The 22,828-nt window shown below is 44.2% G+C and overlaps 1 protein-coding gene across 2 annotated transcripts in view; it reads right to left on the minus strand.

Moving 5' to 3' along the window:
• The window catches only part of LOC139756541 (inactive tyrosine-protein kinase transmembrane receptor ROR1-like), a 535,210-nt gene that overhangs the window by 424,837 nt on the left and 87,545 nt on the right, over nt 1-22,828 (minus strand). The window contains exon 1 of one of the 2 annotated variants that reach the window (XM_071676097.1): nt 15,092-15,151. The exons of the other annotated variant lie outside the window; for it this stretch is intronic. The gene's annotated coding sequence lies outside the window, so the exon portion shown is untranslated. Of the gene's footprint in view, nt 1-15,091; nt 15,152-22,828 lie in introns of those variants that run through there. 2 annotated transcript variants of the gene reach the window in all.

Genomic DNA, 22,828 nt, shown 5'->3' on the forward strand with positions numbered 1-22,828 from the left:
GAAGGTCCAGAGGAGCGTAACATACATGGTACCACGATTACCAAAACTGCCTTACAAAGAAAAGTATGAAGCTTTATTTTTTTCCAATATGTAACAGAGTAAGAGATACCTTGCTCACAAACTTTAAGTTTTTGAACCAGCCTAATAACGTAGACAGCTAACAGATCGAAAGATGTAGGGATAGAACCATTAGAAAACGCAGCATGAAATAAGGCATGAAACTTATTGAAAAAGACGTAAAGAAGTTGTTTAATAGTATAAGTGACGAATGAATGGAATAGAGTTAACAAGGATGTGGTAAATGCCAACAGCGGATACATGTTCAAAAGTTTGTATGAAAGTAGAGAATGATCAAGAGATGGGAACCTACGAGTGCAACAATCCTCCCAGTACAGAAAATATAGAAAAAAGAAATAAGTGACATAATAATAATTGCACAAGTATACACACCAGAGCATTATGAAATGTTGACAAGCGAGATGTGTGACGCACTGTGATGATGTGTGACGCAGTCTGATGATATGATGTATGGTAATAATTAAAGAAAGGTACACTGACGACTGCCCATACGGGACTAACGATAAAAATAAAGAGAATCGATGAATAAATATGCGAGTGATACTACAATATCATGATATAAATGATTATACATAACAATGAGTGAAGTCCAATATAACATTATATATCATCAACGACTGATTAATCATATATTATACAAAATTACCGCCATTTGAAGCGCGATATACGAACGCATGTTTATAATGAAACCGCTGAAATACGACGCGTAAAGTATAGAATCTCGCTATACTCCGAGCACACAGGGTATCTATCACCACACTCGTCGCCCCACACACACACACACTGACGGGATGCGGTATATGCCCAACGGTATAGTGTCCAGGAACCACAGTCGTACAGCAACGTATCTGTCTCTGAATGATGACATTTCGGTAAGGAGATGCCGGTGAATCATGACTCTTCCGTAGCGAATGACCAGAGTTACTGCAGGTGAATGATTCCTCTCCATAAAGTAATGGTTCAATGGACAGGCATTTTCCCGCCGAGATCCCCCATTGACCCTCCGTTTAAGATCTTGACAGACAAATTTGATTGCGTCAGGTGGCGCCACCAAACATTAGATCACAGCTCTAACCTCGCCTTATGCTTGTTGACCCGCAACCTTCGCAAATCCAACGCATAACATAAACACTTTACTACTTACTTACTGCAACATCAACATGACACAAGACACAACTGAGAATGGAAAAGAAAATTAAGAGGACACACCTGATACGTAAAATATCATGAGCTCATCGAACCCCAGTCCTGTGATTACATGGGTGACAGGAACAAAGGGTGTATTGATCAAGCCAGTATTACAACCCATACTGGTACGTATGATCTTGGCACTAGAGTTGCCGCATGACTGCACACAGACGCAACACATGCATGAAATGTCTCCTACAGGGTGTTTGTGGAGCGACAGGTATGCATGGTCTCCCCCGTCTTTGACATCCACGGCTGTGGTTCTAGGCTCTCACGGATTTGTCCTGGCTAAATATTTGTTAGTTTACTTACAGTTAAAGAAAAAGAGAAACCATCTGCTCCTGACTTGTTTTACTTTCTGACCAGCTTTGTATGATTCTGGTTTTAGTTCCTTCTTGATACATAATTTATCACAAATATCATCTCAAAACTTCCAACATGCGTGAACAACAAGTGCACATCCGATTACCCAGCCAGGTTACGTAACATACGCAAAAATGAATCGCATCAAACAGCCCGGCAGACCAAGCCCTCACCATGGAAGCTTAATTACAGACCGAGCTCCAGGGGTCGAAGACAGCCACACAAACCCGTGTAAGATTTATCACAGCAAGGCAATGTTCCGTCTGAAACAGTGCTCGCCATAATAAACCATTAGTGTGAATATACGAAACCCAGTAATACAAAAGTTTATAAAGATGAGAAAACAAAGTCAAGTATTCACTACAGCAGACGAAGAAAAGGCCCCAGACTTTGTGGAGTAAATTCGAAAATAACCTCTAACGTTTCTTAACTTGAGCACTTGAATGGCTTACATTCCTCCCCTGGTAGTCCCGCACATTTTCAGAGCGAGTGAGCTCCACCAGATATGATGGAATTCTATTTTCTTTGCATTTCTTGCCTCAATGTTGCACTTTAAAATAATTCTAACGGTAAATGACGTTTTCCTCGCTTTTAACGTTTGTGCATAACAGCTAGTATGTTGGTTTGTTTATTACGTCTGTATGCCACTATTTCTAAATCTCTCTCTCTCTCTCTCTCTCTCTCTCTCTCTCTCTCTCTCTCTCTCTCTCTCTCTCTCTCTCTCTCTCGGTAGTAGCCGGGAGGGAACCACCGACCAGAGAGGTACTGTCGCCTGGGGTACCGGAGGGGCTACTGTAGGCGACGTCGTATGCCAGAACTATAGTTTCTGTCAACTTTCCTTCCCTGGCCCAGGCTGCTATCTTTACTTTCTGCCTCACAGACACGTGGGATGCTGACACTCAGTCCACAAACACACACACACTCCATCTCCCAACATGCCACATGACAACGTGTAACTCACACGACTCTTCATTCTTATCTCTTAATTTTCCTGTGGGCTAGAATGTGCCGTTGGCCCTCCCTTGTGGCACAGTCTTGACGTAGGTATCCAAAGGCAGGCACCGTCTCTCTTTCTTTAGTACTCCCATGTTCCTGTGGTCAGCTACCAGAGCCCCGTGGTCAAGTGGGGAGGAGGTGGCCTCCCCACAACCCCAGCGGGTCTTGTAATGCTCCCTTCCACGGTAATGACAAACAGGTGTGGGTCCTCTGCCAAACTTCCCCTCCTCCTCCTCCTCCAACCACCTACACCCTCAACTACCCACCCACAAATCCTCCATCCACTTACCGTCTATACCTTCCCTTACATGAATCTTATCTAGATGAGGCTCTCCAATTCATCCACGCACCCTTGAAACCACTTACAACCAACCATCTGCATCTTATGCAAATCAATGATCTCCTCTTCTAATCCCTATCAGTATCACTCATGTATCGTCTCCAATCACTCTCATTCTAACCTTTTACCATTCTAATTCCCACTAAACAATTACCTCTGTAATTACTGTCCTTACACCCCCTTAACCTACCCTTTGTACTTTTAAGTAACCAACACCTCCCTGACTCTAGTATTCATTATATCTTGCAAAGTCTCTGACCCTTCTGTGCGAACCACACCTTCTCATATCACAAGTCTCCCTCTAACCCTACCTCCTCTCTCTAAAAATGTTTTATACTGGCAGACTAATTCCTCACCTCACAACACTTCCCTCACACCCCATCTGTCTACTTTCCATCCCCATCCACCTCTACCACCAGGGTATAACAGGATCATGGGTTGTGTCATCCTCATCCGTTGTACCCACTGTACACCCTATACTGGCCTCCACCTACCTACATATGTGTCCTTCTCCCATACTCTCGCTGAAATGTTTTGTCTTTATAATTCCAGACAATATATACTTCAAAACTAAAACCATAAGAGAACAACCCTCAATCGCAGCAATCCGCACAAACACACTTCACTAATTTCAAAGAAAGATCAATTCTGTATTACCGATAAAGATGGAGAGAATATATGGGTGAAAAACAACAAACCCTCGTAATTTACACACACATGCTGAGAGAACTCAAGTTATGGAATAAACGGCGGGGAACTTCGTAGGGTGACCTAACATCATTAACACGGGCCAAACACACACACACACACACACGTCGGCCTAACCCTTCTTAGCCGACCAGTGTGTCCTCCTACAGTCAGATGTCTGGGGTCATGGGGACCAGGTGAGTGCGAGTCCCTCACTTCTCACGCCTCAAGATAAACAGTTTCCCTTCCTCTGACCCATCACAATTGCAGCTGGAAATGCATTCTATATACTGGGCTGTCGATACGAGGACTGCCCATCTGGGAGAGAAATTCCCAGTATTTTAACTGAATACAGTATTACCAAATGCCATATTCTCTACAAAGGTCACATTCTAAAAAGCCCACACTCTCTGGGAATGCCACAGCAACTACAAAAGCGTAACCATCACCGGGGAGCCACTGCACCTACAGGAGTCACATCAATCAAACAGGCCACATGTACCAACTCGTCTAGAAGGACCACATAACACAGGTCACATCTACACATTAACAACAAGGAGCCCCACAACCTACACCACACCACACACCTGCAGTGCCACACATCAGCCACAAAGTCAAAGCTTCGTCAAGCATCAAAATTATGATAATTGGATTCTCTAAAAACACTCATAAAAGGTGAAGATAGACGGCGGGACCCAGACCGTGACGAGTGGGGAGGGAAGGGACGAATTCGTGGCCACACGGCACACTCTGACGTGCGCAGCAGGTCGTCCTCTCGAGCTGTTGAGACCATTGCAAAGTCATATAAAGGAATGAAGGCCATGCGCAAAGCACTAGAGATGGATGAATCATCAGGGGAGTCCCTTCCTACCCCTCACTCCAGGAACAAAGGGAAGGATAACTCGCCACAACACCAAAACCTGACGACACTACCGTGATCATCAGTAAGATATGTGCATAACAGCGTCCTCACGAACAACCAGTTTCATCCCGAGCTGGGGAGAGACTGACGATTATGTTTTGGGCTGGTGTCTCACAGGTATAAGATTATCTAACTACCATCCACCATTTTCCAGTGGGCACAGAGGTGAAGGGTGGCCACAAACAAGGTATTTCGCCCCATTTGTGAGACAGATGAGGCAAGTAAATAATCGGTAAAAAAAATTAGCCCATATATTCTGCCTAATCTCAGACTCACGACGATTCTATTTTCTTATGTTACCCGCACAACTTTCATTGACGATCTGAAAGCAAGACTAACATACACTGCCAAGGCCAAGAGCTTACCTTCAAGGGTAATCACCACTATGAGGAATGAGGTGTATAATCTGGAGAGGACGTTGGTGACGAGGCTATGAAAGGTTAGTCATCGAAAGGGAAAAATTATGGTCTTAATAAGATCAGTCAGTAGACGGATAAGATATGCAAATGTGAGGCTCCTGTGAGATTTGATTTGGACATTTGTCAAGTATCAAATCAGAATATCAAAATGGGATTTAGAAAGACAAAATTAATTTCCACATCTGTTGCACAAGCAGCAGCAGAGTATAAGGTTAATCGCCCCTTTTGGAGAGTAAGCTAATTACTACACAGGACGGGAAATTTCCCTCATGACTAATACAAATGAAGTTGTGGCTTCAAATTGCCACGACCAATCCAGTCACATCGTAGTTATCATAAAACCTAAGTACCAATCAAGAGCAAACTGTGTTCTTGTAGGGAGGGATATCGGGATACTGCCCAACTGATCATGAAAATGATTCAAGCTGTATTTACTGTATCTCGCTGTAGTGCACCAGTCATCAAAGCACCACTACTGCCATCGCCAGTTAAATTACACTTCTAATAAAGTCTCCGTTAATGCAACCATAATAAAAGGTTAAGTACAAAGTATCTTGATAATGTATGCAAAACTTAGCTAAGGAAGATAAGAGGAAGTTTGATAGTGATCACTTGATTCGTTATTCAATGTCCACAGATCGCTAGAAGTTTTAGAGAATCGTACGGGGATAAACATACCGTAACAACCGGCTAACAAATACCATAGTAAAGGGTACAGGGGTGACCTACAGTATGTAAGATACGCATGTAGCAGCAGCAGCAGTAATCATCTTAGTAACAAGGACAGCAGCAGCGGCAACAAATGCAGCTTAGCAGCAAGGATAGCAGTAGCAGCAGCAGGAGCAGCTTAGCCATAAGGAGAGCTACTGCAGCAACAATAGCTCAGCAACAAGGACAGCACCAACAGCAGGATGAGCTTTGCAGCAAAGACAACTACAGTGGCGACGAGGACAGCAGTTCCCTTCTAAGTTATTTTCACACAGTAATTTCTCACACGGGTCCGCTTTCTGCTTATTTGCATGGTATAATGTGTCGTGGAGCGACGCCCAGTGGGAGGTAGCACCGACTCATGCCTGATGACCAGCCACCAAGACTTGCGTAACACAGCGCATGGCATCCTTGCAGATCCATCCCTGGCATGTACCTGCCCCTCTGTCATTAGTTAACTGTGATACAAACAGGCTAATCAGAGTGGATGACCTCGTCAACCGTACGCTTTGTTCTACAAGTGTTACAAAAGTAACGAAGAAGACACACACGAGCAATACAAACAGCTGACCAAAGGGGACGCTTCCACTGGCAGGCCTGACGACCTGCCTACCTCAACAAAGGTTAAAGTAAATCCAATTAAGCATCTGGGGAAATATGGCCTCTTACGTCAGAAGTAGCGAGCGTCCCTCGCGCCAGGGGCTCGCCTTGCCCTCATGATCACACTTGTTATGCACCGCCACAAGTATAACGACCAAATATATTCACCTACCGTAATTTGTCTGTCTCTTGTGTGACGGTCCCACTACGGGAGCGCAGGGAGGGCTACCGCCGGGGGGGTGGTTCAGTAGCCAGGACCTCTGCTGCGGTGAATTATGATATGATATAATCTTGGTTCATTGGACACATTTTCATCCTCTGTCCCTCGCCGCTGAAGACAGAGGCGGCAGCAGCACAGACCACCTGGGGGACTGAGGCCAGGGGTGGCATGACGTATAACCCTCACCTGTACTTTCTCATATACTCACCGCCAGGCTGAACTGTTATCAGTTAACAGATAATACAATTGTCATCAACTTCCTGAACATAGGTGATGGAGATGCTTACTAGGACAACATTACGATGACGTAGTAGACCATCACAATTCCCCACAGGGGGATGGTGTGGCTGACAACCTCTGCTCCCACAGGGGGATGGTGTGGTTGACAACCTCAGGTGTGGTCGACAAGTATTGTTCCCCAGAGAGAGATGGTGTGGTTGACCACCACACACACAGCCAGGCAAACAACATTAATCACCTTCTCGTCGGCCGTACTATTCAACCTGGTCACATATTAAACCATGAAGTTTGTGATCCTGCCATAAAATTTTATTACACGGGGTGGACGGGCGTGGAGTCGCAGAACACTTGGGTCAGTTTAATGGTGGTTTATAGCTTGCTAATTAAACCTAGCTATTAGCAAGGAGTGCATGAAGGATGTCGGGAGGCGGCCTGCTGGAGGGCTCCACCCGCGATGATGTTGCTACTGATGCTGGGGACGCGATCACAGGGTTTGCCAGAGGGAGAAGATGGCCTCGCCATCGTCAGAAGTAAGTCTTTCATAAGACCCACTGTAGAAACTGTTGACAATGGGGGGGGGGGGATACAAGGTGTGCAACTGCATCTTTCTGAGTCAAAATCTACCAGCGAGGTCACAACGGGTCAACTATACAATTCTGTAACTAAAACGTGAGGTCAGAGGGGAAAGCTATAACTCACGGCTAATGAACAGGAGTAGGGAGCTCCCCCACGGCGGATGTTCTACCGAGCCTCAGATTGTGGCCAAGATAAATATGTGGTAGCGAGCCAGCCAGCTGAGGGAAAGATTCACTTAGATCTTAACTACCTCCCTTGGGAACCTCTACTCCCACGCCACCATGACAACCTGACTACTATCTAGTTTATATAATCACCCTCTACTTCAAGCGCTTGAAGAAATAAAGGATCTGGTTATACAAGACTTACGTAACGCAGGTTATCGAATAACTGTTTACTGTGACAGGGTTCGAGTTCCACTCACCCGGGGCCAATAAACATAAAACAACGCGTTTCAACCCCACTCCAGGACACCTTAACCATCTTATAACAATGTCTTCACCCACAACGAGAAAACTCCACAAAATACCTGCCATTTAGAGAACATAAGTCTTACCCTTGCCCATGAAACCTGAAGTAATTACTCCTAACGTTACTCTATTTACAGAGACAAATGGACACCATAATTATCATTTAAGTAATGATAAACAAACACATTTGTATATGGAAAAGAATGTCTGTAGTAGGGTTAATGTAGTTGCTGGTAATGTTATACTCGCATCCAGAAAATCCCTATTATATTCTCAAATATCAAACAGCATTTTCTTTTCTATCATGTTGTAAACTAAGAGCCAAAAATGTGGTGCGAGGTGAGCTCAAAGCGCTCGGCGTTAGCTGGCCCAGACACAGTACAATGGCTGCAAAACACGCAACGAAAAGACCCAAAAAGCGTGTAGCGTGACGCCCAAAAGCACGTGGCAGTTTGGAGACCCTGAGCAAGTGATGGGTCTGGTACTATCGACCCACACTATGTGCTCAGGAGTCAGGCAGTAGCCCCCCCCCCCCCCCCCCCCCCCCCCCGTAACAATGAGTTTACACTCGCGACAAGATTTACTTCTTCCGGTCGGCAATTTCTGTTCATTAGCGGCAAGGCTCGCCGGACCACTATAATTTATCGAGTCGTCGTTACGGATAATTAATTGATAAGTAGCCTCGTGTGTGCTTACGTACATAAGGACTATGTACACCCACACTCGCGGCTGCCCTCGGCGACGCAGTGTGTGTGTCGGATGAGTAAACCTGAGAGGAGGTAATACAGATAAGAGGCTGTGCAACACTGTGTGAACTGAGAGGATATTGCTGCACCACTGTGTCACCTGAGAGGACACAACTACAACACTGTGTGGGCGGAGAGGATTCAGTTGTAACAATGTGTGAGCAGAAACGATACAATAGCAGCATCTTGGGAGCTGAATGGAAGTGGCTGCAGCACCACGAGAACTGAGACACTGCGATCACAACACGTTAACTGAAAGTTAGAGTGTTAAGACTCTTGTTAAAAGGATCCAAGACTTTTAAACGTGAGGCCGCCTCCAGCTGGCTCATTATTTTAGTCGCCCAAGTCATCCACCTGGTCGTCCAACCCACCCACTCCCCCAACCTTGCCAACCATGTAATTCATCTTACCACGAACGTCTACAAAGTGCGGCATGGATTCTGGATTTATGGCCATTGCCGCGCGATGAACACCAGATTGACAGCATAAAATTTTAACTCCGGTCAATTGAATCTTAATCACCTTTTTCATGAACGCAATACATCAACATTATCCTGACATGTTAAAAAATAAATACTACAGTCGGACTGAAAAATATCCTGGTGGATTCAGAATGAGGTTTGGTTGACACAATGGGTGCAACTATAAATACAAACAGAACTTGTCAGTGTAAACAGTGTCCTCTGCATGCCATTTGGGATTGAATGTAAACAAACCTTCCGGCAATAACAGAAAAGCAATATATATATATATATATATATATATATATATATATATATATATATATATATATATATATATATATATATATATATATATTCATACATTAATGACAGGATTAAAATTCATCATTATCATGTAAAACAATAATACACCAATATAGGATATTTTCTTGACAAAGTTTCTGTAATGGAGTTCGGAACTCGCGCCACACTGGAGCCACTTTTGGCAACTGGTGTTGATTATAAAGCAACGACAGGTGTTCACCTCAAACACCAGAGGTAGCTGTCCATTCTTAAGTTCCCTCCGCAGCCAGTGAACAGCACAACAAATAGGTGGACCCTCGGTGCAGCCAGACCATTACCGCAGGATGTTGGAGTGGACGTTAACCAGCGCAGTATCAACTCATGCAACAGAAGTCTTTTAATATCTAGTAACTCTAGTTCTTAGTACTAAGCTTGCGAAGTTCATTTGGATGTGAGTTCGTGTCGTGCCCAACATGAGACGGTACGGCAGTATATGACAGACTACTGGGGAGTACACCATCCCACTCCCTTCTGAACATAAGTTTACCATCAACTCTGGTGCCTCTAATTTTGGTGTCAAACTCCTGTGGTACAAGTTAACTCTCCATGTGAATATACGTAATACGAGGAGCATTTTAAATGTTTACGGTGACTTCTTCAGGCATGCGACTGTTTTATGCTTTACATGCACCAGTATATTTGATTAGGGCAATGTAATTTCATAATAGATTTATAATTATGTATTAATGTCACGTAGGTTCACTGTATAACAAATCAACAACAGAAAAATGCATCTGAGTTATTTTCATATATCAACATAAATCATGTCAAATTAACTTTGTGGTAAAAGGCCATCTGATCACTTGTCACCCATGATATGATCTCTCTCGACCAACCACAATGGTCTCTAACAACCAGTTACAATCTCTCTCGACCAGCCGCAACAATCTCTAGACACCCTTGTTTATCTCTCTCCGGGCCAGCCTACATGTTCGTCTCTCTACCACTCAGCCATCCACACCCCCCAGTAAGCCACATAACTCTCCCCCATCTTGAGTTTCCACTCATCCGGAGTAGCCTCTCGCCTGCCCTCACTGTATCTTACCCAACACATCTTATTCAACCACCCATTTTTTGCCACTAGCTACTCAGTGACAAACCATCCCGGATCAACCCATTCTTCTCACCAAGTGCCTTAACCACTTCTTTGCCACAAAGGCTTTACTCACCCATCTACTTCCCTTCCTTATTCACCTACCAACCTTTCCTCGTCTGTCACCCAGCTCGCCCATCCTTATCTCAAGCCGCCTACTGTGCCGTGCACCCTCCCTCTTCTACCCATCTTTATCTCAAGCCTTCCAGTTTACTCCCTCTGCCTCTCATCTCTATCTATGGTTCCCCAATATAGTCTCTCAGCCACCCAACTTTATCAGCGGCCACCCACGTTTGCTCCCTCAGCCTCCCGTTACTCAACTCTAGCCAAACAGCCATCCAATGAACTCCTCTCGCCTACCCATCCTTTATCGCGATTCACAGAGTTCAGTCCCAGACCCGCCCATCTTTCATCTCTTACCACTCAGAGTCCGCACTCAGCTGCCCACCCATAACACTCGCACCTCCTGACAGATGGGGTAGCAGCTCACAATACATTCACAGTTTTTTGTCACAAATACATGAATCAGTCCCATCCGGTTCAACCCAGTGTAGTCGCAGCCGTCCAGACCCGACCCACTGCGAACCTCTCTCCTGAAGCTGGTGATGGTAAGGTAAGGTAATCTTACGTTTCCATCTACAGGTTCGGCTAACCCCACCTGACAGTCAATATACTAACGTCAATATGTGCTACAGTACATTATCTTGTCTGGTCCCTGTACTATACTCCACTTACACTTGTTTAGATTACATTGTCACTTAAAGAAACGAGGGTTGCCTACTGATGGCGGTCACCTTACCGGGTGACTTCTACACCATTGTACGGTACTGCGTCATCCGTCTACACTATGCCACTATGTCATCTACCTACACAACGGTTCTGCGTCATCTTACCACACTACGGCAAGTGTCGTCCGCACACTATTGCAGTCACCCACTAACCCAATCCACACACACACACACACACAAACAAAGATCTCACTTCCGTATGCCCACACTGTCTCAAAGTTCCAGATGGCGCTTCCTCCCTCCTGTCTACCACGAGAACGCCCGCGTGTCCACACCTCTCAGTCCAGCGTCCATTAGTAGTATGCAAAACAAATACACGTCGGTCGCCTATAGAAAATACCGTCAGTCGCCTGCAAAATATACGGTACGTCCGTCAGTCACAGGTATAAATACATCCGTTGGTAGCAAGTAGAACACAGCCATCGGTCGCCTGTAGAGTATACACCACCCGGTTGCCTGTAGAACATACGCCCGATGGTCGTCTGTGGAAAATACACCCAACGATCGACAGTAGAAAACCCCGTCAGTCGCCTGAAGAATATACACCTGTAGAACGTAACCCATTTTGTCGCTTGTGGAACATACACCCGCTGGCCGTTTGCGGAACCTATACCCTTCGTTTCTCCGTAAAACATACACCGTTGTCTGTCTGTGCAATATACACCAGACGGACGGCTACAGAACATGCGTACATCCATCGGCCGTCAATACCTCACGGTCCATTCAGTCGTCTCGCCCACACAGCCCAAGGCCAGCCATACGACATGCAACTATCGGCTGCCCGCACATTCCAAGCATACTCTAAACCTTAGTTACCGCACAAAAGCCCCCCCGCTCTTGTTGGCACATTCGTGCCCTGAGATGACCTTGATTTCTTAGAAATAACGGAGAAACTATACTAGTACTGCGGCTGGTACCCTCAACTACTTTCTGTTACCCTCACATTTTTCTGCTACCCCAACACCGCTTCCTGGTATTCTCCACTAATGTCACTTAACCATGCAAATTCAAGTGATAGATAAAAGAAAACACTGGAGTGGAGCATCTTGTACGTGCGTATAGGTAAAGGGCAGCAATGAAGACGAAAGCAAGAGTTCTCAACTAATTTCGAAGACTGTCGAAACCAGTTGTTGAAAAGTAAAATCCGAGCTCGGTATTTTCGTTGCCCATTTGCTGATATGAGCACTACTCATACGTAGCTATATCTACTACTGGATACTTCTAACATTTTTCCATGCTAGGATCCTCCTTATATGTTCCCAGGCTAGGTAAAGTCACCTGAAGCTATATAAGTTCTTATGCAACAACGGTTAGGGACAGGACAACCAGAGGACATTCGTAAAAAAAAATCATGGAATGAATATATGAATCAACCGTAAGGTAAGGTGTCAGATGTGTACTTGTGTACACCCAAGTACTTACACGTACCCAGCTGGAGTGTACAGAGACCAGACGAGGGGTCCCCAGGGATGTTAACACCTCTAACCTCCCACTACCCTGAAGGTGTCTCAGTGTTCCCTGCAATTTTCTCAGTAAACAAAGTTCGTCTCATAACAAATAAGGACCATGACTTCACATTCTGCAGCAGGTGAGTGCAGAACCACCTGCTCGTTACAGACTTTGTCTTGGGACGTCACAGGCAACTGAGGTTTGAAACAACTTCATCGCTGTCACGTTTGACACTAATAAGAGTCGCGCATTGTTAAAATAACCCCAGTAAAGACGCATCTGTCATCCTGGCCAGACGGATTCAACTAACACATAACAATCAAACTCTCATGATATAATGATAGTAATACTGAGGAACCTAAATCATCTGCCTTTCTATCAACACACACACACACACACACACACACACACACACACTATCTTCGGGTCCTATTCAAAATGCATTTAAGTTCACCGGTATGGAAATGTTCAAGAAAATATTTAAGTTATAGTAGTCTTCAATTAGAGTATGGGATTTAAACCTGGTCACCACACACACACACACAAAATATCTAACAAGGAAAGTCTACTGGAGAGCAACAAAGATGAAAGCTGAAATAAGAGAGCTGCTCTGCCGGGAGAGGTGAGAGGCTGTGGAGAGAGAGAATACAGGGAAAGGTTGACAACCTTCAAGTACCTGAACGTAATTAGTGATGTTAAGTGAACAGTTCCCTGACGGATGAAAAGAAAGAACGACAGAAGGTATGAGCAAGAGACGTGTCAACACGAACAGAGAAGTGGATGAACGGGATAAGGTAGGGGGACGAAACTGTGAATGCACACGCTACACACAAGTTTATGAAGTTGTTTTATGGAAGAAAAAGTTGATGGGAACTCTCGAGTGCAACCTACTTTCTCGCACTGTACAAACATCACACACACACACACACACACAACTGAAACCACCCCGCGTAAGGTGTGTGGCAGACTAAAAGCCGTGACTTACCATCGCCACAACAATGAGCACTAAACTTCTAAAGATTCTCACACAACTTACTCAGCTTAATCAAATCCGATTCAGTTTTGGAAAAAAAAAATCAAAAGCACGAAGCAATATATCAAAATTTCTTCCTTTCAATGACTGAATGTCAAAGAAAATGGGAGGAACAAAATATGAACTGTCTCACGCACTCTTGATAATAAAATATACGCTTAATCCCGTTCTTATTACTATGTAGCCTTGAAATTCCCACCCCGTAATATACAACGTAAATAGAGTGCATTTATGCTATGATGGAGACCCACAGCGCCTGTATACGCGTGTTCTGATACTACCAGGCATTCGTCTCGGGGTTCCCTACTTTTCATGTCCTACTCTGGCAAGCGTAACACCCTTGAATATGGTCCTAGTGATAAAAAAGTGTGAGACCAAACTTCATCTTGTAAATTACCATTTGGCAAGTCACTCCCATCTCTGGTCTCCTATTGAATTGCATTTCCACACCATGTTTGCACCAGCGTATGAATATAACTTTAACATGCATACTATACTGTTCATTAATGAACATATACTATAGGCAAAAAAAAAAATCATGCAAATTTCTTGTGGGTTACTTGATACAAACATTTATACATATCCATTATTCACAAAGTGGCTGACACTGAAAATGTTAAAACTGGCTAGTAATAATACTCTACATATATCATACCACTATAAACTCTGGAATCGGTGAAAATGCTTTGCTGTAATTCTGAATACATAAAAATATGCAACTATCATGACCTACAAATCTTGATAATGTATGTGTATGCAACTCATACCTCGGAAATACCTGGGAAAATAAGAAACAAAAATTTACTCGGCAAATAACGATATAGCAGTCACTTTTAGGTACATGTTACAGCATTAACAGCATGTTTAATACAACACACCCATCATAAACACTGCCAACCATGTCGTAAATCTCCACCGGTGACGAGATTAAAAGTCCCATAATGTACTGCACACATAAGGCTGGCACATTAGCATTATACATAGAAGTACCACCATCAGTTCACAATGTCATTCACAGTTCTTTAGTGTTTCCTTGGCCAAGACTGTTCACGTTCCAGTCTGTAATGTATGAGATGAAGTCACTTGACAGTACTAGCAAGACACTGAAATATATCAATAATATAATGAAAATTAATATGAGGGACAATTACTATTACATCAAAACATAATTATACTGGAACTCCACTCAATGACATCCATCCATGAAGTGTCGAGTTAAAACGAACAGTTAATCTTCTTAACGACTCACAGTAAATAGTGTCATGTCACCACCACCACCACCATCGACACAAGACTTTATAAGCCGATAACGTTGACAAGCACAAATAAATCACGAAATGCTTTAATAAAAGCCGGGCGCCATGCTCACGCGGTGTTCAGAGGAGCGGTGGTCACACGCCCTTACCCGACACTGTCCCAAACAACACTGAGTCGCGCTAAGACTGACTCCCTGCTGGCCACCACCACCCTGCCTGACCCCGCCGGTGGAGGTTGCCACTTCTCGCACCTACATCCACCGACAACTTCACTCGTTCAGACGAATGTATTCGTAGTTTTCCGTGCTATAATTCGTGCACGACATCAGGCCTGAATGAACGATTTACAGGAATTTTTTTTCATTTTATGCGCCGACAAACTGCATGGCGTGAGGATCTCTAACATGAGCACAGGAAATGCCACGAGGTGTCAAACATGTATTTATGGAGCTTAGTAAACAAATATGCGTGAGAGAATCCACCCTTTTAAAACATCCAAATGTACGTTATTATGTACTTGAGATGTTTCTTATATAAAACTGAACGACGATCGCTGGTGGTGCGCCTGCCAAAACGAATTGCAAAACGGTTCAGAAAACAGATTTAGTATCGGGCGTCGTCTTCGATATAAAACATAATGATCAACGAACATTGTGACGCTAGAGAATATCATCCCTATGTTCACGGGTGGGTCGAATATTTCACCGAACACAAATTCGTTTTAAAATACAGTCTGACCTTCGTTAATCTCCATAACGTTATGAAAAATTGACATGAGAACAGCTGAGGATTAATAGGTAATTTACGTACAAGAGTAAAGAGCGTCGATCCATTCACTACCTGACGGGAAAAGTGATCGATGACCAGCGACGTACCGGCAGCGCTGCAGCAGACTCGCGCACGAGACACGAAACAGAAATATCTGCGGCCGCAACCAAATATCTTACTGGCAGGTTCCTGGTGCGGTGGGAAGGAGGGCGGAGAATACTGAGAGGTGTTGGGAAGGAAAGGTGAGGAATTATTGCCATTACTATGTATCCCTTACAACTCCTTCTAGGCTCCAGCAGCTTCGAGTTTCCACTCTATGAAGGAGGAGGATAAGGTGGGCTTCTTTGGGTCGAATTGGTCCTCGACTACGCCATCTTGACTTCAGTCTGTGGACAGTCATATAGTCGTTGAGCATGACTTCTCACTGGCAATAATACGACCTGCAGCAGGATCCAAGATCACCAGAAAGTGTGTGCTACAGAAATGGTGGACGAGGGAACAGGTGGAACAGTTCGAGTGTAGGCGACGAACTGTGGAGAGTGAGATGTAGTAGTAAAGGGTGGGAAGGACATTGCAGGTGCAGGAGAAGGTCAGTGCAGGAGTGGATGAGGGACAACACAAGTCTGAGAGAGAGAGATACTTTGTGTGTAAAGGATAGTTGCAGGTGCTGGTGTGGGATAGTACATGTGAAGGTGAGGATCATCGCAGGTGTAACTGAAGGGAAAAAGCTGAAAAAGTCTGACCCCCCTCCAACCCCACACCATAAACACACATACAGCAGCAGTGTCACCTCGTAAACCAGCACTAACTGCAGCCAACAGTTGTCACCATGCCTCTGGCGACGGCCGTAGTGGCGCGCCGCGGATAACGAAGAGAGGAGCAACAGAAAACGAGAGGAAGAATGAAAAAAAAGATATAGGATTTAAGGAGGTAATAAATGTGTGTCTTTCTTAATGTTTTATACACTCTGCCAAGCAAAAAATTTCTAATGAACTGCACAATGTGCGTAAGGTTTTACTCCAAACTAAAAGGAAAATAATATGACACCGATGAGAAATTTTGACGAAACCTATGAATCTTAAGCAACAACAGACTTATGAGGTTACCTGGGTCGTGTTCACGATCAAAACCAAACTAATCCGAATCGACGCAGGACGAACTCAAGGCATGAGTGCTGGAGGGTGTGGGGCCGACGTGAGAGGACCACAAGACAACACAGTGCAGGCCTGCCATGCTAACTCCATATAACCCCGCCATATTAGGACTTAGCACCGCTGTGCGCCGATACTGATGATCATCTCTAAGTGTTGGCTGACTGGCCCGCTCCCCATAGGCAACTATATATACCCATTTATCTATCTATCTCTCTATCTATCTATCTATACATATATATATATATATATATATATATATATATATATATATATATATATATATATATATATATATATATATATATATAGAAAGAGAGAGAGAGAGAGAGAGAGAGAGAGAGAGAGAGAGAGAGAGAGAGAGAGAGAGAGAGAGAGAGAAGAGGAGGAGGGGAAGTTAATATCAAGAGGTAGTACCACAAGTGCGTATTTGCTGTTCATCTTTATGGCGGACTGATAAGCAGGAGGAGTGCTCTGACAGCCGTGAGATAACAAGGAGTGAAGCTGCAGATAGATCAGCCAGGCAAGCGACCACATCATCCGCAAATCCTGCCGACCATAGAACGCGCCGAACACTACCATGCTGGTGGGTCCCAGGGCTGGAGGTGCAACCCACGCCCTCTCTTAATGGGGGAGGGGGGGCGGCTGCAAGACTCGACAAAGCGAGGAAAAAACGAAAATTTATTTGTCAGGCAAGTGTGTGGAATATAAAAGGGCTTGCAGGAGGGGGAGGGGGGGTGAGGGTGGCAGAGCCTCGTGAAATATGTGGCACAGTAATGCTATGGATATGGTGCGGGAATGCAAGACATGGGAGCGATTACAAGACACAGTTAAGTTTTTACTCTCTCATGCAGACGTGCAGGAACAGGTGAGAGAGGCATACGTCAAGTGTTTAGTGTCTTGCAGCTGTTCTGTTCGAGTAGCAAAACTTAAAACCATCCAAGATACGCTAAATACAGATAATACGAGGACTACAAGGAACGTACTGGTCGAATGGAGACACATTCATGCACAAACGTAAAGGATGATACATCCCATCTCCTCAGCGGTCGAGCAAGAGTAAGACATCAACACAGATTACGACATCCACGAAGAATCATCAGATAGCCACGAACACTTCCTGTAATTATCACACAGTGAAACAAGAAAGTACACGTCGAAATTATATACCTGGAATAACGTGCAGGACGAGGTGAGCTAAGTAAAATTATGAGCAACACGGGACCCCGTACGGTGTCGGGATGGCTCGCTCCTCTCAAGGCAATACGAGGCAAGCATACTTCCGGATCCTCGAGGAAGGGATGAGCGACTGGATTAATATTTTTCTTGACGGAGCTAGAGAACGGCGCGTTACGCCAACCTAATCATTCATTATTCACACAGTTAACAGAGACGATACGGAACTCTACGGAACATGAGTTCTTGTGAAGTAGAAAGGTAGATAACACTACACCACAAAAACGATGCTTACTGCGGGGTAAAACATACATTTCTTACTCTTTTCCTCACATGAGTTGTAACGTTAATCTTCAAATCACACAACATACCAGGTGAAAGATTATGTTACATACCGTTTAAGAATGGTAAAGTAAATCCTGGTGGTGGCACTTTTACGAGCCCAGCAGTTCACAGTGCAAACGACTGACAGAACGTTCGTGTCACTGCCTAATATACAGCAGCTACACATGCCATGGGGACTGCATTTGATTTATTGTGTGTCATTCAAGCCTCTGGAGGACAAATAATGGTGTCAAAGCTAGTAATAAAAATATCGTATTTCACTGAGGCAAGCCCAAGCCTGTAATACTCAAGCAATAATACCTACAAGTGTGTGTTTTTCCCAGCATGTACACTCACCTGTGTCACCAGGGGTCTGATGTACACCCTAGTATTTCACAGATATAATGGGCTCCGTGCCACGTGACGCTAATAGAATAAAATCCACTGTCACTGCAATTTCTGTTATTTATTCAACCCACATAATTAGTTCATCAATAATACAAAAGCGAAAAATATTCTTTTAAATACGGGAGTTATGTGACCGATTCGTGAGAAATGACCCTAAAATGACGCTGTAATTACACTGTATATTCAGTTCATATAACTTAACCACCAGCATTTATCCGGGTAATCCTATAATTCCCTTTTGCATCCGACGCACCCCGTTGTGCCTGTCAGACATGTTCTTACGGCCAGAGAGTTTCTGACGAGCAGACAATACATCGTTTCTCCCATCTGTGTGACGTGCTGGCAAGGGCCGCACCGTCTCCCCACGCTTACCTCCCGCTATCTTTCCTTGACGTGTCGCCTCATGCAGGACACACTGCCATGGCGTGGGCAACGCTAACATGACGTTAATTAGGATACCATAACGCTGCCAACACTACCATGTCGGCAAAACTACCAGGATATGATCATCACTACAGTGATGGGAACAATGTTTCCACGAGGACAGCAAAATACCATGATAAGATTTTCTACCATGACGAAGTAAACAGTACCATGAGGGGCCTAACATAACGAATGGCTTCATAATAAAGTGGTCAACACTTACATGAGCATAATAATTTCTTTACACATTCCACATTATCAAGATGTGTCCATGATCTATACTATTATGAAAAGGATCACAATATCATATTGGGGACTATACAACCATTACCTATATTGACTGTGACCCCTTAGGTCCTTGAGCACGACAGAACGCTCCCTGCATATGACAGCGTGCTCAACGAGCGTATACTTCAATACTGAATAATATGAATTTGTGTCTACTAGTTGTCTGGTGCGCTCACGCGCATCTTTCCGTGACAGACTGTACAACAAGTGGGTACCAACCACAAGTGAGTGGAAAATCCCTCCTCAGTCAAGATACGAAGCTGCAACCTCCCTCCCTCTCTCTCTCCCTCCAAAACCCACTGATGATGAGGTTCATCTCCTGTGATATAATTATGGCTCTACCATAGTCTTCAAATTAGCGTTGGTAAACCATCTGATTATCGAAAGCTACAGAGGATCAGTCCCCCGTCCCACACTGTGGCAAGGTAAAACAGGTCCCCCAGCCCACACAGTAGTTAAGCAAAACATATTCTCCCTATCTACACCGTAGTAGAGTAATAGGGGGCCCCTCTGTCCATCTTGTGGTAAGGTAGAACAGGTCCCCCTGCCCACACTGTAAGAATGTAGTAAAGGTTCCCTTGCCGACGACGTGATAAGGTAGTATTGATCCCCCTACCCACACCAAAGGTAGGGGAGCCTAGATCTTCCAGTCCACACTGTATGGGGCCTGAACACCAAGATAAGGCCCAGTTCACCTATCATATCCCTACCCTAATTTACAATTGAATATTCATGCAATAGAACTCCCTCCTTAATGTTTCCTCAGATCACATTAGGTGTACAGATTATAATTATAAAGAAATGATTGAGCTTCTTTGTATAAATGGAGAAAAAATATTAGACTAAAAATAACATTTCTGTTTTCTTGGGAAAAGTATATAACAGATTTTGATACAAAAATTATACATATAAATACATAAATTCATTATCTATCTACAAGTTGAAACTTACCTTTAGTCATACATAATAACGTTTGCTTATTGACGATAAAGGAGAGGTGATGTTTCATTTTCTCTGTAGTATGTACAAACCATATTGGGTATAAACAGAATATACAAATAATGCTGGGCATATACAGAATATACAACCATACTGGGTATGCACAATTGATAGAGACACATCGACACTACAGTAATTTGCTTCACTTAAAGAAAGTACAACTTTGCTCACCTTTCCTGGGGAAAACGAAGGTAGATGAACATGTGGCTAGTACGCGGTAGCAAACATACATTTATGTGACAGAAGGTCATGCAAATTTCCTCATCTGAACAGGTAAGAAGGAAAGGAGAGAAGCATTCATGAAGAGGACAACAACTGCAGGAAAAGTGGTAAGAACTGTTGGGCACATATGAAGAGGACAACAACTGCAGGAGACGTGCGACGTCCGTCAGTAGGAGGATGTGGTCCCCCGCTGGTGGGTGGCGTGTTGCTAAGGAGGTGTGGGAGATGCGGTGGGTGGCGTGCTGCTAGGGTGGCGTGGGTGGTGTGGTGGGTGGCGTGCTACTAGGGGACACATTGCCATCCTTCACCCGTCATACTGTCCGCCCACCAGTAAACATACACTCGGTATTACTTACCATGCTAGGCTGGCTGGGAGGGAAGGACGAACAGCATCTCTGGCTCACTTGGTGTGTGGTAGGTTTAGGAAAGATGGGTGGGTGATTCTGAGGTAGATGGATGAGGGGCTATGGGAAGTATAATACAGGGTTGGTGACCAGTGTGTTGGGTGAGTGGTTCTGTAACAACTTGAGCGGAGGATGGGTAATGGGACGTCTGGAATGGAGGATTGGTTCTGGAACAACCAGAATGGAGGATAAGTTCTGAAACAACCGGATAGGAAGATGGGTTTTGGAATGATTGGAATGGATCAACTAAAGAGAAAGATATGTAATGAAGGACAGGATACGCAGCTACTGGAGCAGATGAGGCGGCATCGAAGGTTGAAGAACACCGTACCTAAAACCAAGAGAACAAATACATTACTGCTCTGCTGAAGATATCATATGAGCTGTTCCTCCAACACACGTTACACAGCCTTGCTGACACTTGTCTGACACCCAGCAACCATTATGCCTCAACAATACCACCACAACATCCAACGTGGCTTGTTGTACTTCATGCTTGTAATATAACCCGGTGATACATTTGCATGGGATACCCAGACTTATTTATGAGACACGCCAGCAGAATATCTGCAGACCGCATTGGTCCTAACTGTGTTGTAATGGAGGCTCTCTCATGTATCCATATGTGGGGTAAGAAATGGTCTGCAGCGGAAAGTAAGGTGAGTTTTTCTACAGCACATCTACATTAAACATTATAACAAACTTGGCTTACCCACATCAGTGTCATCTTTTATCAGGGGTAAAATAAAGACAAATACATCAATACACAAACATCTCACACCACAAAGACTAACATTCCCTTTAATCATTTCCCCGAGAATGATAAAATGTATGCAAATAAAAATGCATTCAGAAATTTATGTTACTCTAATTACAGGAAGAAGGAAGCAAACGAGTCAGCACACACAGGCACACAAGAAAGAGAGGAAGGGGGAAGGAGAGGGAAAACCCCCTCCTGCACAAAGGTACAAGCCAATTATAGTGAGTGGGTCAGACGTGAGTCCGTCCAAATCCCTCCGTCACGGCCATCTGTAGTCTCCACCACAATATTTGCCTCACACTAAATGGCAATATGCAAATAAGTGACTTGCATAATTCCTGGCTCTTTACCCCACTGAGCAAACTTGGCTGGAATCTCTGCTCAGTGGCAGGATGGATCAACTTCATGATGCCAGGTGAGAAACATTTAACAGAGTTCAGTGAAGATTTTGTAATTTTTTTCTTCTTTTACCTTGACCTGCTGTTGTAGTTACAATTTGTTTACTTGAAATACAAATGTATCCAGCAACAGCAGACACCATGAGTTCTAATATCAAACTAACATTCTGTGCACAATAACGACTACCATATTTAACCAAAATCTTGCCTTACGAACGACCACGCTTGAAGACCCTGATGCCTCTTCGCTACAAAACTAACAATTGGGTAATTCCAGTCCGTTAATGTCTACATGCAAATGTGAGTGTAACAATATGGAGTTCATTTAGTGCATTGTCAACGTCCCAGCACGAAGGACCATTGTTTACCTGGGGTGCCACCATATACGGAGGGGCAGACCCGGCCTCGCTGAGCAAGGCAAGGCAACACGCCCTCTCCCACAGCCTCTACCCCCCATCCCTGAGCGATAGCATGCCTCTTGATACCTGTGTTGTATATTCATGCTGGGAGATTACCGGCAGCTTCACTT

Source organism: Panulirus ornatus, chromosome 22 (assembly GCF_036320965.1).
Source record: "Panulirus ornatus isolate Po-2019 chromosome 22, ASM3632096v1, whole genome shotgun sequence".
Classification (NCBI taxonomy): Eukaryota; Metazoa; Arthropoda; class Malacostraca; order Decapoda; family Palinuridae; genus Panulirus; species Panulirus ornatus.